Below are 12,043 nucleotides of genomic sequence, written 5' to 3'. Positions count from 1 at the left end.
TGCAACCAGATGGAAAGACTTTCATCTGTGCTTCATTAGGTAAAACAAAGATAAATGAGGGGAAAGTAACTGAAGTTGGATTTTAAATCACTTATTTTTGAATTATAAACTAATCTATTGTCATTAAAATTTAGTTAATATGGACATGAAATTCTCTCTCATCCCACTTACCTAGGGGTAACTACTATTTATATTGTGATTAAAGGAAAGACCTTCACTTTAATGATATAATCAACTTTTCTGGGAACTATTTTCTTACCACAGACAAGCTGATCCACAACTTGTCAAAGTTTTTATAGTTGACACAATACTTTCTACACTCCTTCCAACACCTACATTCTACAACTCTGGTAAATTTAAGGTTTTGTGCCATTACTCAGTTTATGAATTACTTTCATTGTTACTTTAAGGGCAAATTAATAAGTGTGTGATACATACCAGCATAATTATAAGCAAGCAATCATTATTTCTAGTGGTGCTAAAACATTTGGGCAACAGAAAAATCTCCAATTGAAAGATTTCAATATCCTTTACTCATTAACTTTCTTATATCTGGGTAGAGACCACTTGTCTAATGGTATCGAGAAATTAGAACCCTTTGTTAGTTTGCTCTATCATGTAGATGGAATATGACATTTCCACTTTCGTTAATGTTTCACACTTGACAAAGATTGGTGGCTAGTGTCACGGAACAGAGGGCATTATCATATTATTTTCTCCAAAAGGAGATTGTATATTGATTCTTTTTCTATGGCATTTTTCCCAGGCAGGAGAATGGAAGATTTTTAATATAGGATGTGGTTGCTCATGAGCATAAGGAATGCCAGATAAGCAAAATAGGAATGAATTTGTTAAATACCAGTTTTCCAAAATTAGTTAAAGCTATAGAGTTTCTGGCCAAGTTAAAATGCTAGCTAATTGAAAACTGCCGTATATGAAACGGGGTCCCATCTTATTTTGAAGTATGGCATATTTTCCAAAGACTTGAAATCACTGTGGAGAGGTGAGGACCTAAGGGGTGGGCTACATAGCTAAGACTGCAGGTGAATGGAGGGGTGTTGACAGTGTTGGGCAATAAATCTGATGCACGAAAACACACAATAGACATTTGTATAGTGTTGTTGGAGTGAGTGGCATCAGGGGAGTAGTCTTCTGCCTATACGTCACCTTCCCTTCACTGATGAATGGAAAACTAAGGAGTTTGATATGCTCTGCAATTGGCTTAGAAAAGCTTTGGGTTTTAACAGTGTATCCTGGTCTGTGAAACAGAATATTACTGATACTAATAATGACCAAAGCATAACTTAATAATGACCTTGATAATTTGGGAGGCATAGCTTCAGAACCCTTCTTATGCTCCTATTCTTAATTTGATTTTAAAATGCTGTCTTGAGGCTTTGGCTATTTTGGATACATTTTGAAAGGGGGTCATGCTTATAACTGAGTCTGAATTTAATGGCAACCCCAGGGATTTCTGTGAAGTAAATCAAATGTAAGTATTTCTAATACCCTGTCCTAAATGCTGTGGAGTGTGCCACTCAAGCCTTCTAATTGGTTTAATCATTATATCTAAGATGCTTGTGTTCTCTTCTCTCTCTCTCTCTCTCTCTCTCTCTCTCTCTCTCTCTATATATATATATATATATATATATATATATATATATATATTTATACTAACATATGTATGCGTATCCCCATGTATATTATATATGTGCATACTCCATATATATAATTTTAAAAATTCCCCCCACTTAGGATTTACTTGTGAACCCATATTAACATACAATCCAGAAAGGCAGATGCAGACCCTGTGGCTATGAATCCCTTTTAAGTCTACTCTTGATTTCTTTAGCTCCCCTCTTATGTTCTGTGGACTCCACACAGGTCAGGGTTTGTTTTCTTTGCTGCTTCAATAGTGGAATTAGATTTTCAGTTTGTTTACATCGGGGCCAGGTACCCTGGTGGAGAATTTTATTTTCCTCAACTTTTTCCCGTAATACAACCAAGGAAGCAAAAAAAAAAAATAATAATTAAGTCTTGATAATTTAATTTAAAGAATTAATTCAAAGGGAAGTGGTTTTGACAACACAAAGGTTAAACAAGATTTAGGAGTATATTTATCTTAGAAGTCTGATGAATCTGTTTTTCTTTTTAGTGTAAGTTCTCCTTAATATCCTGAAATACCTATGAAATCGTGTTCAAGTTTAATTTGGAGCACACATGTGCTAAGTTCAGCTTTTTAACAGGTGTTATGGATGATTTCTTGGAGTTTCTTTTATTCATGTGATTTAAAAAAAAAACACCCCACATAAATAGTCCTATTTAGAATGTGTGTGTGTGTGACTTTCTATAACCCAACTTAAATGGAGAATACCATTCTGTTTACCTCTCAGTAACTTGGCACACAAGTGTGGTGAGTCAAAGATGACTGCTGTAAAACTATGCTCTGGTATTTTTTTAGTTGATTTTGGACACAGAAGGCTGAGGAAACTGATCAAAGGCAATGGTTTCCATGATCCCTCTTCTCTCACCATTCTCACGGAGGTCTGGCCAGCCCCTCCTTCCCTCCCCCTGGCTGACACTTGCTTCCAGCCAGCTTTCTGTGCTTTACATCCATACAGACACGTCCCATGATGTCAGAGATTTAGAGCCCGCAGGGCCTTGCCATGTGTCCAGATTGGCGAACAGTGTTCTGTAATATTTATTGGGCACCCATAATGTGCTAAGTGCTATAATACTGTCTGGGTGATGGGTCCGGCTGTGAGCACAGTACCGCAGGGCAGATTGATAGAGGAGATTTTTTTCTAGCTTTAATGTCTCAGGTTGAGATGGGAATATTGGCCCATTTTTCCTCTTCTCTGCAAGGAGCATTTAACTTTATTCTATATTGTGTTCCCTCCATCCCTACTGACAACCTGAAGATAATATCAGTTGGTGCTTGAAGCTAGAAATCCTTATTTGTTCTGATATTATATAATTTATGTTTGCAATTTCAGGCAGGTACAAATTTCTCGGAGTGTATGGTGTTTCTTGTAAGAACATTCAGCAAATTTGTCTCAGCTTCTTTAAAACTAGAACTTAAAAACTCAAATGACTGCATTCAGCTCAATAACCACAGACAGTAATGACACCTCTAAGTAGCTCATGCAGGCATGTAATATCCTCATAGCCCTGATTTAACTTTGTTTACCGATTAAAATTGAATTGCAGTTGATTTATTGATATAATAGGCAGAAAGTGATTATCAAGCATCCATCACTGATGGAGGGGAAACCAATCAAATTATGCTCTAAGGTTTGCTTTAACCTAACCTAACTCATCACCTTATAAAACTCAGAGGGTTTGAGTCGTATGCTCTCACTAAAGTCAATGAGCCACAACTCCCCGCTAAACTCCTATCTGCTCCGTTCAAGGTGTTCGGGAGTTATACTAATTTGCACGACTGCAAGTTGTTATAAAAGGAAATGCCAGTGGGCTGGAAATTTAGCTTCTGTACTTCCTCACCACACTTGCAGCCTTGGTAATATTATCCTTTAACATTTGTCGTCAGTCCATAAGGGACTCGTGCTGTCCATGAAATGGTGTCAACCTGTACTGGAAAGCGGTGAGGGGTAGAGGTTGACAAGGGATTAGAAAGGTGTCACCTTGAAGGGAGAACCAGGGTCAGCCTGTCTTTCAGAAAGCAATGAGGCACATTGATTAGAAGCCGGCCACAATGCTCACTTTGGTCTTAGACGTTCATAACTCTCCTGTGTAGAAGTGGAAAAGATATGGAGGAGGGTACAGGGGAACAGATTTATCACCTTATGCCGGAGGCTGAACACCGTGCCCCCGGGCTGTGATCTAAAGTAGGAGCAGACCAGTATGGATTTCCTTCCATTCTGATCACTAAATGCTAGAAAAATGAAGTTTAAAAAATCCATTGCCATCATATTTGAGATGGTTGCTAATGTCATATGGAACATTCAACTGAAAGTTCTATTTTAATGTACTTGCTTTTATAGATCCTAGGATATATATTTTTAAAAAGCTATCCTTTACACCTGAAACTAATATGAGATAAAATTGAAGATAAACTATAATTCAAAAATAAAATTTAAAAAATGCTATTTGGTATGAAACATCATGTGGAATTTAAAAAACGAATCTTTACGTTTATTCTCATCTATGCTGCTGCTAGTTCAAATGTCTATGATGGAAAACATTGCTGTCATCAGTAAGTACTGTGTTAATTATACCTGAGCCCCAAGGCGGTTTGGAGGAAGGGCACAATTATCAGAAATCCAAGGCCATATAATGGCATGCTCAAGTTTGTTTTTATGACATTATTCATTTTTACCTATTGTATGTTGTTAATTTTAAGACATTTATATGAAAAATGGAACTCCTTTGAATTGTTCTCAACATCATGTCTTCCAAATCTGGTAGACGGTGCTCATCAACTTCAAAGAATTTTTCCTGTGGACTTGAGTGCCAAAGGAATGGAGAAAGATGAAAGTGCTTGTTCTAATCATGTATAGGTACATATTAGTTTTGCTGCCCATCTAATACTGCTGATTCTCCGCGGCCTTCACCACGTTGTTGTCTGTGTCCATGGGCTAAGAATATATGCATGCATGTTCTTTCACTGATCTCTTCCAGTGTATGCCCAACCTCCCACTTCCCCTCTGAGATCTGTCAGTCTATTTCATGCCTCTGGTCCTATTTTGTTAGTTTATTTTGTTAGTTAGATTCCACATATAAGTGAGATCATATGGTATTTGTCTTTCTCTGACTGGCTTATTTCACTTAGCATAATAATCTCCAGGTCCCTCCATGTTGTTGCAAAGGGAAAGAGTTCCTTCTTTTATACAGCCAAGTAGTACTCCAGTGTGTAAATGTACCACTGCTTTTTTATCCACTCATCTACTGATGGGCATTTGGGCTGTTTCCAAATATTTGCTATTATAAATAACACTGCTATGAACATATATTCTTTCTGATTGGTGTTTCGGGATTCTTAGGATATATTCCCCGAAGTGGGATTGCTAGATCAAAAGGCAATTCCATTTTTAATATTTTTATGGAATCTCCATACTGTTTTCTACAGTGGCTGTACCAGTCTGCATTCTCACCAGCTGTGTACTGGGGTTCACTTTTCTCCACATCCTCGCCAGCACTTGTTTGTTGATTTATTGATGGTAGCCATTTGGACAGGTGTGAGATTCTAATAAATATTTTATACTCATATATAAACTGATTCATCCTCTGCCATGTTTGGGTGTTTACTTTCCATCTGATCCAAATATACATAATTTAAAGAAAAGATAAGAAATTATATGATTGGAATATCATTATCAAGAACCTCAGTGTAGGAAGTGTGAGGTACTCAGCAACACTAGTCTGGTTTTTTTCATTTATGGCGGGATGGTATTCATATAGTGGGATACATAAAATTGATCTTAGTCAGCTTGGGCTGCTTAACAAAATATCAGATTAGACTGTTTAATCAATAGACATTTATTTCTTATAGTTTTCAGGCTGAGAGATCAAAGACCAGGGTGCCAGTGTGGTTGAGTTCTTAGTGAGAATCCTTTTCTTACTTTGTGGATAGTCATCATTTCTCTGTGCCCCACATGGGGGAGCAATAGTGAGCTCTGGTCTCTTCTTATCAGGGCAGAATCCATCCTGGGAATTCCATGCTCATGACTGCATCTAAATATAATCACCTCCCACAGGCCCCACTCCAAATGCCATCACATTGTATGTTAGGGTTCAACATTCAGTCTATAACAAAATTTATCAGACAGGAAGCTCTATTCTCAAAATAAAATTTTCATTAAAAAAAAAAAATGGAGCCTGTGTTTAGAGCACCCAGTCCATGCCCAGCAGATCATTGAGGCAGAGTTGTGCTTAGTTCCTAACCCCATCATCCTTTTTACTTCAATTATTTCCCACTATTATGTATAATACTCCCAAGAGGGATATTCTCTCCCATGATATCCTATGAGTTTCCTTCCTTTTAATGCTCTTCCGTTCTCCACAAATCTCTCTTTTCATTCTTTTTACTGGGAAATTGTCTCCACTTATCACTTTATGTCTGTCCTTAACCATTTGTCCCTGCAACCTCTCATCACACACTTCTCTGTGGCCCCTTCAGGACCTGGAGTCCTCTGTGTGTTATCACGGATCTCTCTGCAGCACCGGCACTAACATCTAGAGCACAAACACTTGGAGCATTTATCTTGGGAATTTAGAAAACACAAGAAGTACTTGGGGACATAAGATACTCAATATTAATTTGCATTAAAAAGATACGGTTCTCTCTGTTTTACTTTGAAATGCTATGAACTATTTGTTTATTCATAGCTGGCTACATTTCATAGCTGGAAGACCATTTCACTAAGAAATCATATGCACTTTGACAAATATTCAGCTTTACTGTGAGGATGTGGTAGTCAGGTTATTCTACGAAAGAGGCGAGGGTCTAGCTTTAAATGCCATTATCTGTGTATGCTTGCTAGGATTTTAACGTTGGTGCACACTTTCACCGATTACCATGCCTCAGGGGACCTAGGGAGCATTAAGCACAGGCCATTGACGGAGTAAACCATGCATGCTCTGTAGGCTTGCACGCCAGGTACTCAGATGAAAAAGCACTGCCTTAATATATTCAGTGATTGGGTTGTAAGCACCAGCCCCTCAACCGCTTCATGAGAAACTCGTTTCCTATTTCATTTTATTCAAGTAGTATTTTATTTGCCCCTGGTGTATATTTTTTTTATTTATTGTGATACATCATCTATACTAATAAAAGGGTAATATGCTAATTAGACTGGGAGACCTTCCAGACGTCCTTCCGGACAAAGCCATGGTGACAGGGCTGAGGCAGAGGTGTTTAGGGGTGATCAGGTCAGTAGGGGAGGACAGTTGGGGGCGAGCAGGCTGATGGAGGGCCATTTGGGGGCAAGCAAGCCGGCAGTGGGGGGCAGTTGGGGGTGATCAGGCTAGCGGGGGGGGGCAGTTAGAGGTGAGCAGGCTGGCAGAGGGGGGCAGTTGAGGGCAAGCAGGCCGGCAGTGGGGGGCAGTTGGGGGTGATCAGGCCAGTGGGGGGGCAGTTGGGGGCAAGCAGGCTGGCAGGCAGGTGAGCGGTTAGGAGCCAGTGGTCCCAGATTGCAAGAGGGATGTCCGACTGCTGGTTTAGGCCCGATCCCAAAGGGGTCCCAGATTAGAGAGGGTACAGGCCAGGCTGAGGGACACCACCCCCCATGCATGAATTTCATGCACCAGGCCACTAGTAGAAATATAATGATGGCTCTGATACAGTTCTTGTCCTCAAGGAGCTTATGGTGTAGGAATGAGAAAAGCATGCCTATAGCAGATATAGTGTAGTGGGAAGTATTAGCTAAATTAATATGTCTATGTGAATGGACATTTATGCTGCACTATGAAGGGTGAGTAAATTATGTCACTTGGAAAGGTGGGAGGAAAGAGCCTCCCATGGAAAGACCAGCAGGATAACCAGCATGATCATCACAGCAGGGGCGAGACAGTGAGATTTTAGACTCATGAGTCCATGGCGCCAGGGGTTGGTTGAAGCTCAAAGTACGGATTGCAGAGTTATTGGCTTCTTGGAAGTTGCTGAAGCCATGGGAAGCCATTATTTGAGGAAAAGAATGTAGAGAAAATGAGGAAATTCCCAGTAATAACAGATAGTTGGAGAAAGTGAAGATAGTGAAAGGGACTAACGAAGAGAAGTCAGAGAAGTTTGGAAGAAAGCTAGAGTAGAGATGCCGAAGCTAAGAAAAGCACTTGAACAAAAAAGTGGTTGATATGTACATTCTGTGGAAATTGATCTTAAACAGTATCTTAAAACATTGGTTCTCCAGCACAATTTTTATTTATTTGTTGTTATTGTTTTATGACACCGTCACTAAAGGTATATATAGTCTAGTACAGCTGTTCTCAACCTGTGGGTCGCTACCCCTTTGGGGGTCGAACGACCCTTTCACAGGGGTCACCTAAGACCATCGGAAAACACATATAATTACATATTGTTTTTGTGATTAGTCACTATGCTTTAATTATGTTCAATTTGTAACAATGAAAATACATCCTGCATATCAGATGTTTACATTACGATTCATAACAGCAGCAAAATTACAGTTATGAAGTAGCAACAAAAATAATTTTATGGTTGGGGATCACCACAACATGAGGAACTGTATTACAGGGTCGTGGCATTAGGAAGGTTGAGAACCACTGGTCTAGTAAGAGATTTTTGTCCTGTGTGGAAATGTTGAGCATCAAATAAATCAGTTATCCTCTCAAATGTTCAAGGCATGGCATAGTTATAACTTTATAAGGATGCTAATATTTGAACTTTTTTTTTTTTTTTTTTTTTTTTTTTTTTTTTTTTTTTTTTTTTTGGTAAGCCTAAGGTTAACTGGTTAACCTTGACTACATGGAGATGTGTATGAGTCAGTTTTGGCACCCTTCCTCCATCCCCAGCCAAATTCTAGAAAAGATGGTCTGTCTGCTAGCACTTAAAAGAGAAAGTGCTAATAACTCAGAGCCAAAGTGAAATTGCTCAGAATGATCTCAAATCCAGCTTTTGAGTTGGATTGTGTTATTACCTATAGCTCAGGAATTTCAGGGAGCCGCTTTCTCACCATTAGGTGAGCCCTAGGTGACAATTTAGTGATCATTGCATATCTGGAGGGAGGACCCTAACCCTACCCTGTTCAATACTGTCATCAGCAGTTTGGATGAAGCCCTAGGGAATAAGCCAATGGAGAGAAGCCACAGGGAGTCTGATACTGGTTCTATAAGGTAGCACTGTCTCACAGTCAGTTGTCCAAAAATGGTTTGGGCCAGTCAGTGGCAGAGAGCTCTTCATCACTGGAGGTGTTAGTGGTGTAAAACCCTGGGTGGCTTAGGGTCGGTCATTTTCTCCTTATGGGGAGGCTTTGGGTTAGGTGGCCACCACTTTCTTTTCTAGTTTTAATAATTTCTATTCTAAGGATATTCCCTATATCTGAACAATCTGGATATGCCTTCTTTGCAATAAGAGTGAAATAAGGAACTTGCCATAAGAATGATGTTCCGTTTGACCTCTTCTCCCTAAAGGAGTGTACCCCTCACCCTTTTTCTCCTGGAGCCTCGCTCTGTGAAGCAATTATAAATCACAGAGAACATCCCTGAAGAGTTGTGGGAAAGACTCTATGGCATATTTAGCACTTCTTTTCATTTATTATCTGTATTAGATTACATCTCTGTGGCTCAACCTTTCTCTACCATTGAAGGGAAAAATCCCATTTTTTAAGCTCTGTAAGCAGTTAAGTGTTAAGTAAATCGTATGTGCAGAGGGCTGAAACAGTGCCCTCGGAGTGTGATTCTTCTTAAGGTCAGGGACACAAGCTTATTTTATCTAACTTCTTTTCAGAATGTGCGTCTAGGTCACAACCACTATTACGAAGCATCAGCTTATAACCTATGTGCTCCCATACGGTCATGCTTTGAACTGTCTGCAGTAGGGCCACTAATTACTTCACTCCACACCAATTAGTTAAACCAAGGAGGCATCTAAATACAGGCTTTTTCCCTTTGCTAAAAACCCCTCCTTCCTGACAATCCCCATGCTTCTCACTTGATACATTTAAGAAAATATCCTCATGCCCAGCTTCTACACTAGAACACCCTTTTAGAATTTCAGACATGCTTGGATTCAGCAAATCAGAATTCACTTCTTTCCTTTTCAGTCCTATAGTCAGGAAACCACATTAAGCTGAGTAATAAACATGGTTATTATGACAATTTATAACAACTAAATAGAGCATTTTACACTTGGCTGATTGCCAAGGTTGTCTCCATCTCCTTTCTGACACGAATTACCTGCAGAAGAGGATCCATGAAGAGCCAAATAATTTTATAGGGATCATATGGCTATATTCTATTTCTACATTTCTTATTTTACTTCCAGGTGCACATAAAATGGTCCCGTTAGTCTATTACTCCTTTAATCTACATGCCATTCCTGGTAACCAATTGGCATTGACATTTGTGGTAGGTATTTGAAAAATTGGTTGCCGGGGTCCAACCCCAGCGGGTCCAGGGGTCCCCAAAGGTGTGGACGGAGTCGGCAAAGAAGGAATGACACGGAGACAGCGTTCAGTTGATCAGCAGCCTAGCCAGGATCTCCAGCGAAATTCTGCTTAGGATCTCCAGCCAGGTTCTGTGTCCATGGTCTCTTGCTAGGTTCTCCAGCCAGGTTCACCAGGTTCTCCAGCCAGGTTCTGTAGCTATGTTCCCTCGCTAGGTTCTCCAGCCAGGTTCTGTAGCCGGGTTCTGTCCAGGTTCTCCAGCCAGGTTCAGTCACCAGGTTCTAGTCAGTTTCTCTTGCCAATTTCTGTAGTCAGGTTCAGTCCAGGATCTTTTGCTATGTTCTCTCGCTAGGTTCTGTCTCTAGGTTCTGAGGCCAGTTTCTGTCCAGGATCTTTTGCCATGTTCTCTCCAGCGAAGTTCTTCTGTCCCTAGAGAACGTTCTGTGTAGGTTCTGTGCCTAGGTTCTGTCTCTCTCTCTGTCTCTTGCTGTCTTGTTACATCTGTATTTATACCAGTTGATTCAATCCTATCAATCTCTATTACAAAGGTTAGGGCGTTTCTTATCTCCATTCCAGGGAGTAAAGATTATGTAGCTTAAGCATGATTGTTCGTAGTTAAAGTGATTAATTACCTGCCTGGCACTTAGTTGAGAGGTTTTATTCCCTCCCTAACTTCAGGGGAAAATCCCTACCTGGGGAAACAACCTTTCTCAGAGACCTTGGTTAAAACACATAGTGCCAAGAAGGTGAGCAAACATATTAAGAACAGTATGCCATATATGCCAGGTCCCTTGAAACAGCAAGCATGGACCGGCTCCTGGCAAATTCCCCCTTTTTTATTTTTTAAAAGCAGGCATTAAAAAGAAAAACTCCAAATGCTCTCTTGTATCCATTTTAAGAGTAGGATTGACACTTTCCGCTATTACCTGAGTCCTGATCTATCACCCCAGGGAGAGCTTGCCAATCCTGCACTTTCCCAGGGTGGAAAGGCTGCAGTGGGGTTAAGGATAAGGCTCCTTGGGCCTACCTCCTCCCATGCCTTTACATTTACCTTTCCTTCCTCAGAAAAGCATGGACATACTTCTTGTATAAAACGTTCTGTCTGACTAGGAGTAACCTTAATTCCTCTGCTAGCAAGCATATGTGTTAAAAGATCAATACAGAGTCTTATTTCTTTAGACTCAGTATGGCACATCTTCTTAATCTAAAGATCAATACAGAGTCTTCTTTCTTTGGACTCAGTATGGCAAATCTTCTCAATCTAAGAATCAATACAAAGTCTTCTTTCTTTGGACTCAGTATGGCACATCTTCTCAATCTAAGTTCTGTACTATCCACCTTCTTACCCTACTTATCCTCTATAGGGGGGTCTGTAGCACCCTGGTGGAGTCCTATCCGTCCCGAGTGTGGGGTTCTCAATTGGGGGGAGGGGGGCTTACCTAGGGGAATCCTGTTCCAGGGGTTCCCAAAGGTGTGGACGGAGTCGGTGAAGACTATCCACCCTCTTCCTACGGTGGAGTCCTATCCATCCCGAGAGTGGGGCTTACCTAGGGGTCCCTGTTCGGGCGCCAGATGCCGGGGTCCAACCCCAGCGGGTCCAGGGGTCCCCAAAGGTGTGGACGGAGTCGGCAAAGAAGGAATGACACGGAGACAGCGTTCAGTTGATCAGCAGCCTAGCCAGGATCTCCAGCCAGGATCTCCAGCCAAGTTCTGGTCTGGATCTCCAGAGAGGTTCTGCTTAGGATCTCCAGCCAGGTTCTGTCCAGGTTCTCCAGCCAGGTTCAGTCCAGGTTCTCTTGCCAATTTCTGTAGTCAAGTTCAGTCCAGGATCTTTTGCTATGTTCTCTCGCTAGGTTCTGTCTCTAGGTTCTGAGGCCAGTTTCTGTCCAGGATCTTTTGCCATGTTCTCTCCAGCGAAGTTCTTCTGTCCCTAGAGAACGTTCTGTGTAGGTTCTGTGCCT

Source organism: Myotis nattereri (genome assembly GCF_964212035.1).
Source record: "Myotis nattereri genome assembly, chromosome: 4".
Classification (NCBI taxonomy): domain Eukaryota; kingdom Metazoa; phylum Chordata; class Mammalia; order Chiroptera; family Vespertilionidae; genus Myotis; species Myotis nattereri.
The sequence above is the reverse complement of the archived record's forward strand: the minus strand, read 5'-3'. Positions refer to the sequence as shown.